The sequence below is a fragment of the Zalophus californianus genome, chromosome 4 (genome assembly GCF_009762305.2).
Source record: "Zalophus californianus isolate mZalCal1 chromosome 4, mZalCal1.pri.v2, whole genome shotgun sequence".
Classification (NCBI taxonomy): Eukaryota; Metazoa; Chordata; class Mammalia; order Carnivora; family Otariidae; genus Zalophus; species Zalophus californianus.
The window spans coordinates 125,802,258-125,816,167 of record NC_045598.1 but is presented as its reverse complement, the minus strand read 5'-3'; the positions used below and the strand labels follow the sequence as shown (position 1 = coordinate 125,816,167).

The window sequence follows — 13,910 nt, the reverse complement described above, 5'->3', positions numbered from 1 at the left end:
AAAAATCTTGCCTAAAGATGCCAAGGACAAGGGCTTATTTTATGGCATGGCTTCACTGTCCCTTCCTCAATCAGCCTCCTGTGAAAGTAGTGTCCCTGGAGGCCAGAAGGACCCCAGTCCCAAATTCCTGATTCACACAAGGATAAGAAGAGAAGGAATCTGATTTTGCCTGCCACAAAACAAACTCTAATGTGCATGGCTCTAATAGCAGCCATTCAGTAAATTGTGGCACTTAACACTCATTACTGCTCTAACTTACCTTTCTTGCCTACCCATCACAACTCCCTTAGGGAGTAAGCAATTCAAGGCCTGGGGTATGCCATTCATCTATGTGTTCCAGTCCTACAGGTGAGCCCCATCTTGAAACCACAGCCCAGCTGATTATTCACAATTGAAGGAAGACGTGCCTGAAAAACTGACACTCTCCCTACTTCCTTCCCTGTCCCCTCTGTCCTACTGCCACCACACACACAAGTGTTCAAGATACTGATGCCCTGCACCCTACATCCACCTATGGTTCCCAGGAATGGAGGCAACCAGCCAGTTTCTCACAAGTCATACTAAATGCCACAAATGAGTGGAATTTGGAAGATAGGGATTTCTGTGTGGCTTTGTGGACAAGGAATAGGGCCACAGTCTCTCTGAGATTTTAAGATGTTACTGGTTAGCAAGATCCCAAGTCACAAACTAAGAATATATCAACATAACGATTCAAATTTTAGGACTGTAAGATATGGAGTTAGGTGTTATATAAGCCAGCTTAACAAATGCCTTTTGGGAAATTTGGGCCATAGATCCTTGTAGCAGACAACTTTACTATTAGCCTATTAGCTCTCCCTTTTCTGGGGAATGCTCAGGTTCCTGTTGCAACATATGCCTTTCCTGTCAGCTGCCTCAGTCTTACTTGATCTCAGTTGAGGAGAGCAAGAGTAGGTACCAAGGCAGACCAATAAGAGTCCTTCCCTAGCATTTTTTTATATACAGAACAATCCTACAGATGGTAAAACCAGTAAAATGTAAAATTTAGGTATTATTGGCTGGCCTGAAATGAGAGAGTTTGAAACTGATCCATAGAAGAGGAGCTGTGGCTGAAAGATGGGAGAGAGACCCAGTAGAGTTCAGTCTCCTGGTTCCAGTTTTTTCAGAGGTGCACTTGCAACTCTTCCCCTCCCACAGCTTGTCAATCAACTTTTCCTTGGATTTAGCCAATAAAATTCCTCCCCATACACAAATTTACACCAGTTTTTTTTTCTTTTGAACATATTTTAGCTAGGTTTTGGTCTTTGTTAACCAGAACTCCTAAGTGTCATGTACTCTTTCAATTAAAGACCACCAGTGGTTCCCCAAGCACTTCCAAGCCAGGCTAATCTTACATTATTGCATCTACTTATCCTTAAGTTGAGTGTAGCTTCCTGGTACTTGGAAATGACTACTTTGGGGAAATAACAATGATATACTAAGATATTCAAACAAATTCATTCAGGTGTATTGTGTAGACATGACTAGTACAGATAAAAGGAGCAGCGATAAATCTGGGTTAAGGCACTTTCATAACGAAAGTTTATGGAGAGTTATTCAGGAGAACTAAGAAGAAATGGAAGTATGGCAAATAGTTATCTTTGCTTTATCTATTTATCTCTATATTCAGCATTCCAAAGAAACAGTTTCAATTTGAGGGGAAAAAATATATTCACTCTTCATCTATTTCTTGAAGTAAGAGATATCATGGCTCCCATAAATCAACAGATGTCCTAAAATCAATTTTAACAAGTCTCAGACATGCACAGTTTCCACAGTTGTGAGCCTCATGCTCCATGACCAGCTTTGATTCCTTCCTACTCGGATCTTGCTATCACTAATCCAGGAAAAGGATTTACACGTTACTGAAGATAATCTGCTAAACAGATTATGGTAATACCCGCAACAGAAAATTCAGTTATTTATTCAAAGCCTGCAATGCAGGCCAAGTCTTCTGGGAGATTTCAGACTAATATGAGATACAAAACTATAAGCCAATAATGAAACTAGTGTTTAGAGGTTAAACACATACTGAGGATAGAGCGAGAAGGAATTTTCTGGAGGGCAGGGATTCTGTTTTGTGCCACCAGAAGCCCAACATTGTGCCTAGGATGTGTTAGGTGTATGATAAATGTCTGTTGGGTAATTAAATCAAAACTGAGTGGTTAACTTGAATGGGGATGTTAGGGAGAACTTCACAGAAAAGATGAAATCTGGACTGATAATACAACCACTTATTTCTGTAGAACTTGGCACATATTTCTATTACAGCCCTTGTATCTAAGCCTAACCTTGGATCTGCATAGATGTGGTAGCCAGTGACTCTCTTGATCATTTATTTGCATAAATCAAAAGAAAAGAAGACTTTGGGCCTGGGGGCTGAAAGAAGAGGGAGGACATTCTCACATTGTGACTGGAAATTTTTTTTCCCAAGGCGCCCCCTTCAAAGTTATCCAGGTATAGAACAAGAAAGATGGGGTCAGTTGGGGGGCTACCCGCAATCCTTTCCACAGAATAGTCATGGAAACTGCCTAGGACTTATCTTTCCCTACCCCCTGGCCATACCTCTACACATTCCTCTTCCCGATGGAAAAAAGGAAGGCAGATTCCATCTCTCAAATAGTTTCAGACATAGAAACTCACACCCAGGAAAACATGGTAGGTAGCTTGCTATTACTTTGGTTTATGTATTTTTTCAAATCATCTCTTTTAGAAATCCAATCACACTGTAATCCATTCCTGCTGAATAAAATCCAGTAGCTGACTTGCTTTATGGTATGGATTGAACAATATGCAGAGTGAGTTGTTACAAAGAATTTGGAAATTACTGTTTCACCTTCTTTGCTCTATTCCCAAAAGATTTCCTTTCAAACAGATAAAGTCTGTTAAAGACAAAAAAAAAAAAAAAAAAAAAGCCCTTTTATATCACCACTGGAACACAAGATAAAGATAGTTGGTCAATAGTTGGTCAGTGTGGTTAGTTGTTGGCTGATTCTACAGACTGAAACATAAAGGGACCAGAAAACTGTAGAATTGCTCTCTATATATCAAACACCAACAATGTGCTTCCTTTTCTGTCCTCCTTACTGATAAAAGAAACCTGACTCTTCATACATTATTGATGTAGATGACATTTAGTTTCAAATTCAATGGTGTAATACATTGAAATTTTTAGTCATTTTAGTATATAAAAATAGATATGTGCCCTGAGAACATACTAATTACAGAGTAATAGTCAAAATGCCTTCTAAAAACTCTCCTTAAATAACCTTAAACTAAATACTAAATAATGGAGCCATACTCTTTTTTAATTCCTTATATAAAATATAATCTTTATGAATTCTTTTTCTGTAGCCTTTTGAATTCTAATATTCCTATGTAAAATTCAAGTCTTTATTATTTATTCATAGTCCCTCATCTATAAGCCATCCAATGGAGAAAAAAAATGTTGTCATGCAAAATTATTAGTAATTTAATTTTGATCATCCAGTATAGGATACTTAATCTTCTGAACATAAATTACTTTTTGGTACATTACAATGTCATTAATATCATTTCTTAAAGCACTGACAACTATACAGTCACTACTAAAACATCTATAGCTCACCTGTCTTTTGGTAACAGATATAATTGAAAGAAGTTTCAGCAGCCCGATGATGATGGACATCCAATTCAAAATAAACACTTATTTAAAGATTCTAATTCCAGGAGTCTTACAAATACTTAAATTTTTCATCTTGACATAAAATGTTCCTTTCAAAGCAAAAAAAAAAAAAGACTACCTATTTCTATTATGTGAATTCTCAAAAATGAAAAAAATCAAACTATACCGTTCTTGTAAGGTTTTCTTCAAGACTCAGAAAATGAATGTGGGCAAGGGAAATTAGATCATTAAACACAGCAAAAACACTTTCAATGGCTGTCATTGGGGAAACCAACATGCTTTACCATTTTATTACTTCTGTGATTCCTCCATTGAAATCTATTTAGTGAAGCAAAATTTCCTTATCCAAATAACATTGTATCTTAAAGCTAAGCACACATCCAAAAGCTAATCCTATGTTTAAAAGTAATAATTCTCCCTAGCATAATTACTCATTACTTTGGCACTTATATAAATAGCAAATTGAAGATGGGAAAACTTGTAAATGTTACAAATAACCCACAGTACCTGTTCCTATAACTCCAATTCAGTGTTCTCAAAACAGGAGCAATTTGCTGTTTTTAACTGGTCTAGAAATAAATGTGCAAAGAAATAAAGGAAGGCAACAATGAAAGGAGCAATTCCGTACCTGTTCCACTGTTTCAAAGCAAAAGGCTACTCCTTTCCATTGTTCTGATCCAGGGTAAGCAGGTCAGTGGAGTCAGATTACTTTTCATTTGTTACTCTATCAGCCAATTCGTTATCCCTCTGGAAAACATAACAAAGAGAGAATAAAACATGCATGACAGTAAAGGTTGCCATTACAAGGCACCAGGTGATACCAAAATATATGCTACATTTACTGTTGATCATTAGTCAACTGGTGCTTGGATCAACCAAATGCTACTATGGAACTGCCTCCAGGTTTCCATCAGAACTGCCAATTAAGAGAATATGCAGAAATAAAGTGTTGATGAGGATGTAGAAAGAAGGGAACCCATGTGCACTGTTGGTGGGAATGTAAATTGATACAGTCACTATGGAAAACAATACAGTTTCCTCAAAAAATTAAAACTAGAAGTACTATACAATCTAGTTATTCTACTTCTGGGTATTTACTCAAAGAAAATGAAAACACTAATTCAAAAAGATGCACCCCATGTTTACTGCAGCATTATTTACAATAACCAAGATATGGAAGCAACTTAAGTGTTCATCAGTAGATGAATGGATAAGGAAGATATGAATGGAATATTACTCAGCCATAAAAAAGTAATGAAATCTTGCCATTCATGACAACATAGATGGACCTAAAGGGTATTATGTTCAGTGAAATAAGTCAGAGAAAGACAAATACCATATGATTTCACTTATATGTGGAATCTAAAAAACAAAACTAAAACAGACTCATAAATACAAAGAACAAACTGATGGTTGCCAAGGGGGTGGGGAGTTCAGTGAAATAGGTAAAGGGGATTAAAGGGTACAAACTTCCAATTGTAAAATAAGTCACAGGATGAAAATTATAGCATAGGAAATATAGTCAATAATATTGTAATGACATCTATGGTGACAGATGATAACTACACTTACCATGATGACCATTTCATAATGTATATAATTGTTAATTTGTTATGTTGTACATCTGAAACTAATATAACGTTGTATGACAATGATACTTGAACAATTAAAAAAACACTGGAAAGACCATGTAACATTAATAAGGAGGAGACTTTAATTGCTCATTACATTAATCATTAATTAATTAATCATTAATTTTCATATCTGAACATTTTACTTGAATCTTGGTCAAGAGGCACTGAGTCATGGTAGTAAATGCAGTGGTTTTAAGAATGAAGGAACCTCTGGTTAAAACAATGTCCTAGGATGCCTGGGTGGCTCAGTTGGTTAAGCGATTGCCTTCAGCTCAGGTCATGATCCTGGAACCCTGGGATTGAGTCCAACATTGGGTTCCCGGCTTGGCGGGGAGTCTGCTTCTCCCTCGACCCTCCCCTCTCTCATGTGCTCTCTCTCTCTCTCTCTCAAATAAATAAAATCTTTAAAAAAAAAAAATGTCCTAACTTTCATATGCAACAAAAAGTTACATGAAAGGACAATTCTTATGATCTTGAGTAAGATAACTGAAAAAGTCTTAAATCCAATGAGATAGGTGTTACTCTGAATTTGGCACAATGGCGTCTGGTTCCTGAGGCTGAAGGCAGAATTTAGGGTGTGCTGCTTAGCACAACGGGTAGCAAGCTAGGGTTATTTTGTGTGAGCCTCTCAGAGCAATCTTGTCTCTAGATAGCATTGGGGTTTTTTTTAGATGCAAAGGAATACAAAGCTATTTCCCACAGATCCTGATTTCTAGCCAGAGTTTAGGAAGCAGCCTAACATTATGCAGAGAAGTGGGTGGGGGAGGGGAGCTAAAGACATTTAGAATGAAAATAATATTAGCTTAAGGGCAACATCCTTTGATGAAATGAAAATAGTTGCTATAATAATATGAAATTATGGGTGACTGTTTTTAAAAATTACAGCTTCTGTTTCAAATTCAGTTTAATATTTTTAGTAAAATTCCTTATTTTTATATAATGAACCACTTCTTAAATCTTCATAATCATTACTTTTTAATCTTTTAATGTATTGCATAAGTCATGAGTTCGAAAATTGTTTAAGTATTTCAAAACTCCTATGTGGAAGTAGAACTGTATCTGTGTTTCAAAGAGAAAGCACAGTTTCTTATTCAGTCAGTCAGCAATTAGTCACCTACTAGGTCCAGGCACTGGGCTAAATGCTAGAAATATACTGGTAAACAAAATCAAATGTAAACTCTGGGTTTGTGGTCACAGAGTTGCAACCTACCAAGAAAGGCAGGTATTAATCAAATGATCACTCAAAGAAGTATATAAATGAGACTTTGGAGAGATGTTACAAGACCATGTATATCAGTGTAACAGAGCTCAGGCAAAGCTTTCCTGAACAAAAATAACCAAGCAGACGTCTGAAAAGAACTAGATGAAGGGTTGCTAGTAGAAGCAAAATGTATTCTAAGCAGTTAGAATATTTTCCATTGAACATACCTGTCCTGGGGGGCTTAAATTGGAGAAATAAAAGAAATATGCAGATGTGTGCTCTCATACATAGGATATCAGCACATGCCTATGCATATATGGCTTCTGATATATCATCTAAAGATATAGCCAGAGATTAATGGGATCACATTCCACTTAACCAGGTGAGACTTTCTAGAAGCAGTGAATTTCAAGTGATGTTTGTAAAAGGAAATAAGTCATGGCAAGCACACAATTCCTCAATGCACAATGCACTAAGTGTATTGTAAAAGCATTGCCAATTGGATCCAGCAATTGCACTACTGGGTATTTACCCCAAAGATACAAATGTAGGGATCCGAAGGGGTACGTGCACCCCAATGTTTATAGCAGCAATGTCCACAATAGCCAAACTGTGGAAAGAGCCAAGATGTCCATCGACAGATGAATGGATAAAGAAGATGTGGTATATATACACAATGGAATATTATGCAGCCATCAAAAGGAATGGGATCTTTCCATTTGGAACGATGTGGATGGAACTGGAGGGTGTTATGCTGAGTGAAATAAGTCAATCAGAGAAAGACATGTATCATATGACCTCACTGATATGAGGAATTCTTAATCTCAGGAAACAAACTGAGTGTTGCTGAGTGGTGGGGGGTGGGAGGGATGGGGTGGCTGGGTGATAGACATTGGGTAGGGTATGTGCTATGGTGAGCGCTGTGAATTGTGCAAGACTGTTGAATCACAGATCTGTACTTCTGAAACAAATAATGCAAGATATGTTAAGAAAAAAGAAAAAGAAGAAGATAGCAAGAGGGGAAGAATGAAGGGGAGTAAGTCGGAGAGGGAGACGAACCATGAGAGACTATGGACTCTGAAAAACAAACTGAGGGTTCTAGAGGGGAGGAGGGTAGGGGGATGGGTTAACCTGGTGATGGGTATTAAGGAGGGCACGTTCTGTGTGGAGCACTGGGTGTTATGCACAAACAATGAATCATGGAACACTACATCAAGAACTAATGATGTAATGTATGGTGATTAACATAACAATAAAAAGTTAAAAAAAAAAAAGCATTGCCAATTGAATCATTCAAGTTTAAAGAGGAGAGCTTAGAAGATATTCCAAGATTGAACAAAAGTGGCCTCTCTGGGAGGTAGAAAATTGGAGAGAGAATCGTATGTGGTGAGGAGGGAGTAGTTTACATGCCAGTTTTCCCTGTGTTTTCTATTTATGAAGTCTTCACCATTCCCTTAGGTGCTCCTAGAGACCTTTTATGTACCCGTCTCTATTACTGCATAGGGTTAGGGTTATTATAAGAAATGACTAGTACATCAGCACAGAATCTGTAGCAGGTACCAGATGAATTTGGATATTCAACCAAAATAATCTATCAGTCATGAAAATTAGACTAAACAGTCTCATTTAAATTTCATATCTTGGCAAGTGCAGCTATCATTCATTTTTGAACATGCAATGTGCAAGGACATATAGCACCAACAAATCCTATTCAGTATTATCAGTATCGTTTTACTATTTTTATTACCTCTCTACATTGTGTTATTATTACAATGTTTGGAATTCAGGCTACCATTCTGTAAATTTCAATGGGAAGAGTCTTTTGGGCAAGCTCCATTCTGTTAAGTGAATTTAGAAAGGAAAAAGACAGGTGATGGCTTGATTGTGTAAAATGAAGAGGCCATTGGCTACCACACCAGTGGTATCTCAGACATAACTACAGAACAATCCTGGCATTTCTTTTGTAAAATCAAGTGTTTATATATGTTTTAGAAGAACAAATTGTTTAATTCCTATCATGTTTCATAATTTTCCAAAGTTAAAAAATGTCCCTTTTAAAGAGAAGTTACAAAGGGGATGGCATTTTAATGTGCTAAATCTATATATATGTAGAAAGCATGAGAACATAGACTCATAGAAGGCTAAAGAGGAAGAACTAAATGGGAACTCTTTCTAGAATTGCTTAGAAAGATTTTAAGAATTCTGATGCCTAGGCCCTACCAGATTATCCCAAAGCAAAATCTCTGAGTTATCCTGAAGTAAAATCTCAGAGTGGGGCTAAGCTCAGGCATTTTTTAGGGCTCTAGGTGGTTCTAAATAGCTGCCCAGGTTGAGAGCCACTGTTCATAACTTCACTTATTCACCAGATCTTATGGACAGAGACTCCTCAGTTAAGTAACATAGAAACGGTCTGCCAACCAAGCAGCTCTGTGGAGGAATTTTTTGTTGCCTGGGTTTCCTAAGAAAACATTTACTAAAGATAACTGTATCTGTGTTATTAAACACAAAACAGAATTTGACTTTGCATAATTTAACTTAAGAAAGACTATCCAAAAACAACATTCCTGTTTCTTAGACTTTGGGCAAGTCACTATAAGCCTGTCTTCTCTGTAAAACAGTAATGAAATATAAACCTTTCTATTTCTCAGACCTTTTATCAAAGTCCAGTACAGTGTGGGCAAGATTATGCCAGGAACTTTTATAAACATAGATCTAATGATTGTCTTCTAGGGTTGGGGTTTGGGCAATTGTTAAGAAGTTACTCTCTTCCTGCCCCCTAAAATAAGAACAGAATACACTGGAAGTGCTTTAAGAATTTGAATGGGCAATCCTGGTAGATTTCATCTGAAATCTATAATTCATCAGTAGGTAGAGTCAGTTGTACAACAAAGGGAAATTGCTCCCCAGTTGTCACACAGTGCAGAGCACTATAGTGGAGGTTGTGAGGTTCAGAGGCAGTGGTGATGGTGATGATGATGGTAGTAACTAACACATTAACTAGATTATCTCATTGAAATCCTACAAAAGTATAAGGTGGTACTTTCATATCCTTATTTTACCGAGGAGTGTAGAATTATTTTAGAGAGGAGAGGTTAAATGAATTGTCCAAGATCGCCAACTAGTAAGCAGTAGACCCAGGCTTTGAAACTGGTTGGCTGTTGCACAGTCTAAGCTCTCTCTCACTTCAGAGTTTTGTTTCAGACACTTACAGTCTAATTGCAGGGGACTCCTGCCTGCGATATTCCCTTGCTTATCAATCTGTGACTGAGTCAGATGGTGTATGTGTTAAAGCTCAAGAAAAAAAATTTTTTGGAATAATGACAAACAAGGAACTACCATGAGCACATTCATTAATGAGGTCTACCTTGTAGTTCGGTGTCAAGGACAGTATCTAGTTAAATAAAGCTCTGAATCTGAGACCTGTGTTACTGAAAAAAAAAACTGACCAAGTCTTGTCCCCTGATCAGGAAATGCAATATGTATTTCACAGTGTGAAATTTAAACACCTTGTCACTTACTTACAGTAAGCCATTTCTGTAATAACCAAGGAGGCTTCAGGTCCAACAGAAGTGTTTCTTTGACAAAATGTCTGTAAGCAGACCCTTGATCCTTGTTCTTACTAATACTTGTTCCCTGATAGATTTTTTTTTGGTAGGTTTCTGTTTTTGTTTTTGTTGTTGTTGTTGTTTTAAATTTTATTATGTTAATCACCATACATTACATCATTAGTGTTTGATGTAGTGTTCCATAATTCATTGTTTGCATATAACACCCAGTGCTCCATTCAGTACGGTGCCCTCTTTAATACCCATCACCAGGCTAACCCATCCCCCCATCCCCCTCCCTTCTAGATCCCTGATGTTTCTTATGTTAATTAGCTAAAAAAGGTAGAATGCAAAAATTTTTGCTCAAGGCAAAAGTCCTTTTCAACAGGGTTTTCAATACAAAGTGATTGTTCTGTAAATTGTCATCTGAATGTAGCTAAACAGCCTATGAAAACAGTACTTGGAAAGCAAAATAGTTTTCATTCCTGTTTGTTTAGCATTTAAGTGGTATTTTAATAATAGTACTGACCTTAAGATATATCTTTATCTTAACTCTAATGAAGCCGCCTTTCAAGTGAAGCCTCACCCAGCCCAGGGAACAGACATATATTTGAGAGAAGGAATTGCTAAGGACGCCCTCTAGAGACCAGTAACTGCACTTATATCCTTGGTAATTTCCTAAGTATTTTCACTGGTCATTACATTATTTGATACTCAATGCTCATTTTTAGAAAGAGATAACAGGCTAAGTGTGGTCATGTGACTTCCCCAAGCAGGAACATCAATGATGAGGGGCAAAAAGCTGGAACTGAAGTGAAATCTCAGTGCCCTGCTTCCAAATTCTGTTGTTTTATATCCTTAAGTAAAAAGGCTGTATTGAACAATATAATTGTAAATGACAAAGAGATACTTTTCTTATCGGTGCACATGGCCAAACAGTCCCTGCGGTGGTCACAGGCCTGGGAAGCAGAGCAGTCCTCTGTGACTTCTGGGTCCACTGCACCAAGATTTTTGCACCAATTTCTAGTGTCCAAAGTGGATCTTCTCATTGGTACATTTCATCTTATTCATCTGAATAATGACAATTACCTTGTGCCTTCTATTTTAGATATACATTCTTCCCTCATTTTGTCAAGGTTTTCTCTTTCAGCTGGCCCACTAAATTGCAGCCAACCCATTATCACAACTTTTGGTCTATAAGACCTTCTTGTATCTTATATAGTAAATGCTACTTTGCTATTGACAACATACCAGACAAAACATGCCATTGCTAAGGAACAGTCTTGGTCTCTGCTGAGTGCCATTGGAAGGTGATCAGAAATGAATGACTAAAGCTTAGCCTCTCCCAAGGGGTGAAAGTGGACAAATCCCTTTCTGAATGAGTCATTAATTGGGTGCAGATTTTTCTACAGTTGCATACACACATTCATGGCTTCCAGACATGCAAGGTTAGATGAGCACTGATGTGGTGTTTCTTCCCTCCTGCCACCTAGGCAGGCACCTGTCCAAATTGGGCTCTCCTTTCAGACCTCAGAGCTCCAGAGACAAGCCCTTCTCTAGATGTTGACCCAGTCACTCTTTCCCAGGACCCTCACCACCACTCCCATGGGCAAGCCTCCCAAGCCTCCCCAACTGCTCTCTAGTCCTGCTCCTTCCAGACTCTTCAATGCCCTGTACAGTTTTCTGTGTTGCTCCAGAAACCATGAACATTCTGCTGGATGTCCTCACTATCAGAGGGCACTGGTAGGAGCTGGTATAAGACCACAGACACAGACTGGTCAGTGGTCACCATCAGCAGAGCCCTACTACTGTCTGGGTAATAACTGTTAGGATCTCTGCATCCCCTCGATCCTCCTCACAGCATCTTCTCCTCTCTGTCTTCTCCATTCCCTCAGGGCCAGACCTCACCTCCAGATACTAAGTAGAGCAATCCCATGGAACCAGTTTAAAATGACTAGCCCAGAGGTGACAAGCTGGGTCTCTATACAAGGTAGCTCTTACCTACGACAGTCTAAATCCTCCCACAAAACTGACCAGAACCAGACAATCTCTGGATGGAGTGAGAGTGTGAGCAACAAGTGCTTGTCCGCAAGGGAAGCAGCAACCCTGCCCAGCACCCTTCTGAGGATCTTCCTGCCCCAGGTCCCAGGGTTTGGACATCCAGTAATCAGCTCAAAAGCCTTCTCTGTGACTTTATCAGAGGTCTAAGCAAAATAGTCAAATGAACAAATACTCAGTTCAGCATTTGTTCTCACATTAAAAAAAAAAAAATGTCATTAGTTCCCAGGATTTCAGTCCTGAAGCAAGGCAGACTGGCTATTCAGTGTAGATGTATCGCCCTCTGGTGTTCAAAAAGAAATGGACTGTAAACAAGGAGTTTCAACTTTGAAAGATTCCTCACCCCAAATCACCCTTGATTTTCCGTATCCCTGAGGCCTCTCCCTCAGCCACCTGAGATTCCAAGAATTATGAGAAAAACACTCATGGAACATCAGGGTGGGGCAAGCCATGTCTAGAGGGGCACCACCCTTTTATTGCATTCTTCTGAGGCTGAAGTTTTGCAATAGTGTCAAGTAGTCAAAGTTGGGGGATTTGAACCATAACCTTACAAAAAGTTTTTGTTGAAGCTTCTGTCTGAAGGCAGAAACTTTGGGGCAGTTGTTGAACTTCTGAGGTCTCAGACACATCTACTCATTGGCTGGGCCAGGACAGAAGACGCAAGAGGTCCAGGCAGCAAATTCACAGTGAATAAATGCCTACCAGCTGCTATTGGGGGAAGGCAAAAGCCAAGAGACATTCCCTCTCCCTTGGGCACATTGCGGAAGTCCCCAGATGGCAGATCTTAGTCAGGTTTTCCTTGGCCAGCAGGATGGGGTGTTTTTATTTAAAGGCAGACACACATTCCAGAAATGGTTCCCCCAGCATCACATTTAGCAACTTTGATCCACAAGGCATGAGTCTACAACCTCTGGTTACCACCTAGAAGAGGAGGCAGCAACATGTCTACACTTAAAAGCATAATCCACGATACAAGGCAGCTAACAATAAGGACCAGATGATGGTACAGAAAATACATCCTGGAGGAGTTAGAAGGGGAGGATCCCCGTGGGAGCCAGGGCACAGGGACCAGGGACCTTCCCTTTGTGGTTCACACTGGGAAACTTCCGCTTGCTTTGTGCCCAAACTTGATAGCATAACAGATATATCCGTTTCCAAGCACTGCTGTAACAAGGTAGCATAAACTAGGTGACTTAGAACAACAAAAGTATATTTTCTCACAGTTCTGGAGGCTAGAAATCTGAAATCAAGGTGTTGGCAGGTGTGGTTCATTTTGGCAGCTCTGAGGGAGAATCTGGGTCACAACTTCCTCTTAGCTTCTGGAGTTGTAGGCAATCCTTGAGGTACCTCAATCTCTGCTTCTATAGCCATGGCATTCTTCCCTGTGTCTGCATCTTAACATGGTGTTCTTTCCATGTGTCTGTCTCTGTGTCTCCTCTTCTTATAAAGACATCACTCAAACTGGATTAAGGGACCATCCTACTCCAGTAGACCTCATCTTAACTTATATCTTAATTCCATCTGCAAAGAACCTACTTCCAAATAAGATCACAGTCACATGTATCAGGGGTTTAGACATATCTCTGTTAGTGATGCAGTTAAACCCACAGTAACAGGACTATAAAGTTGGGCAGATTTGGAGTTTGTATTTAGGCCTCCAGTGGTGTCTTGAGAAATGCTTAACAACCAGATTTTCATGGGGAGAGAAAGCCCTAGTTCATAGTGTTTGCAGATTTTCATGGTATAACTATTCCCTCCAGGCCTATTGCAAGCTACCAACATGACACCTA

At 38.9% G+C, this 13,910-nt stretch overlaps 1 protein-coding gene across 2 annotated transcripts in view; it reads right to left on the bottom strand.

Annotated features, from left to right (window-relative positions):
* DNAJC5B (DnaJ heat shock protein family (Hsp40) member C5 beta) overlaps nucleotides 1-13,910 on the bottom strand; it is an 85,634-nt gene that overhangs the window by 60,499 nt on the left and 11,225 nt on the right. For both annotated transcript variants that reach the window (XM_027617385.2, XM_027617393.1), the window contains one exon: nucleotides 4,311-4,429. The gene's annotated coding sequence lies outside the window, so the exon portion shown is untranslated. The remainder of the gene's footprint in view (nucleotides 1-4,310; nucleotides 4,430-13,910) is intronic.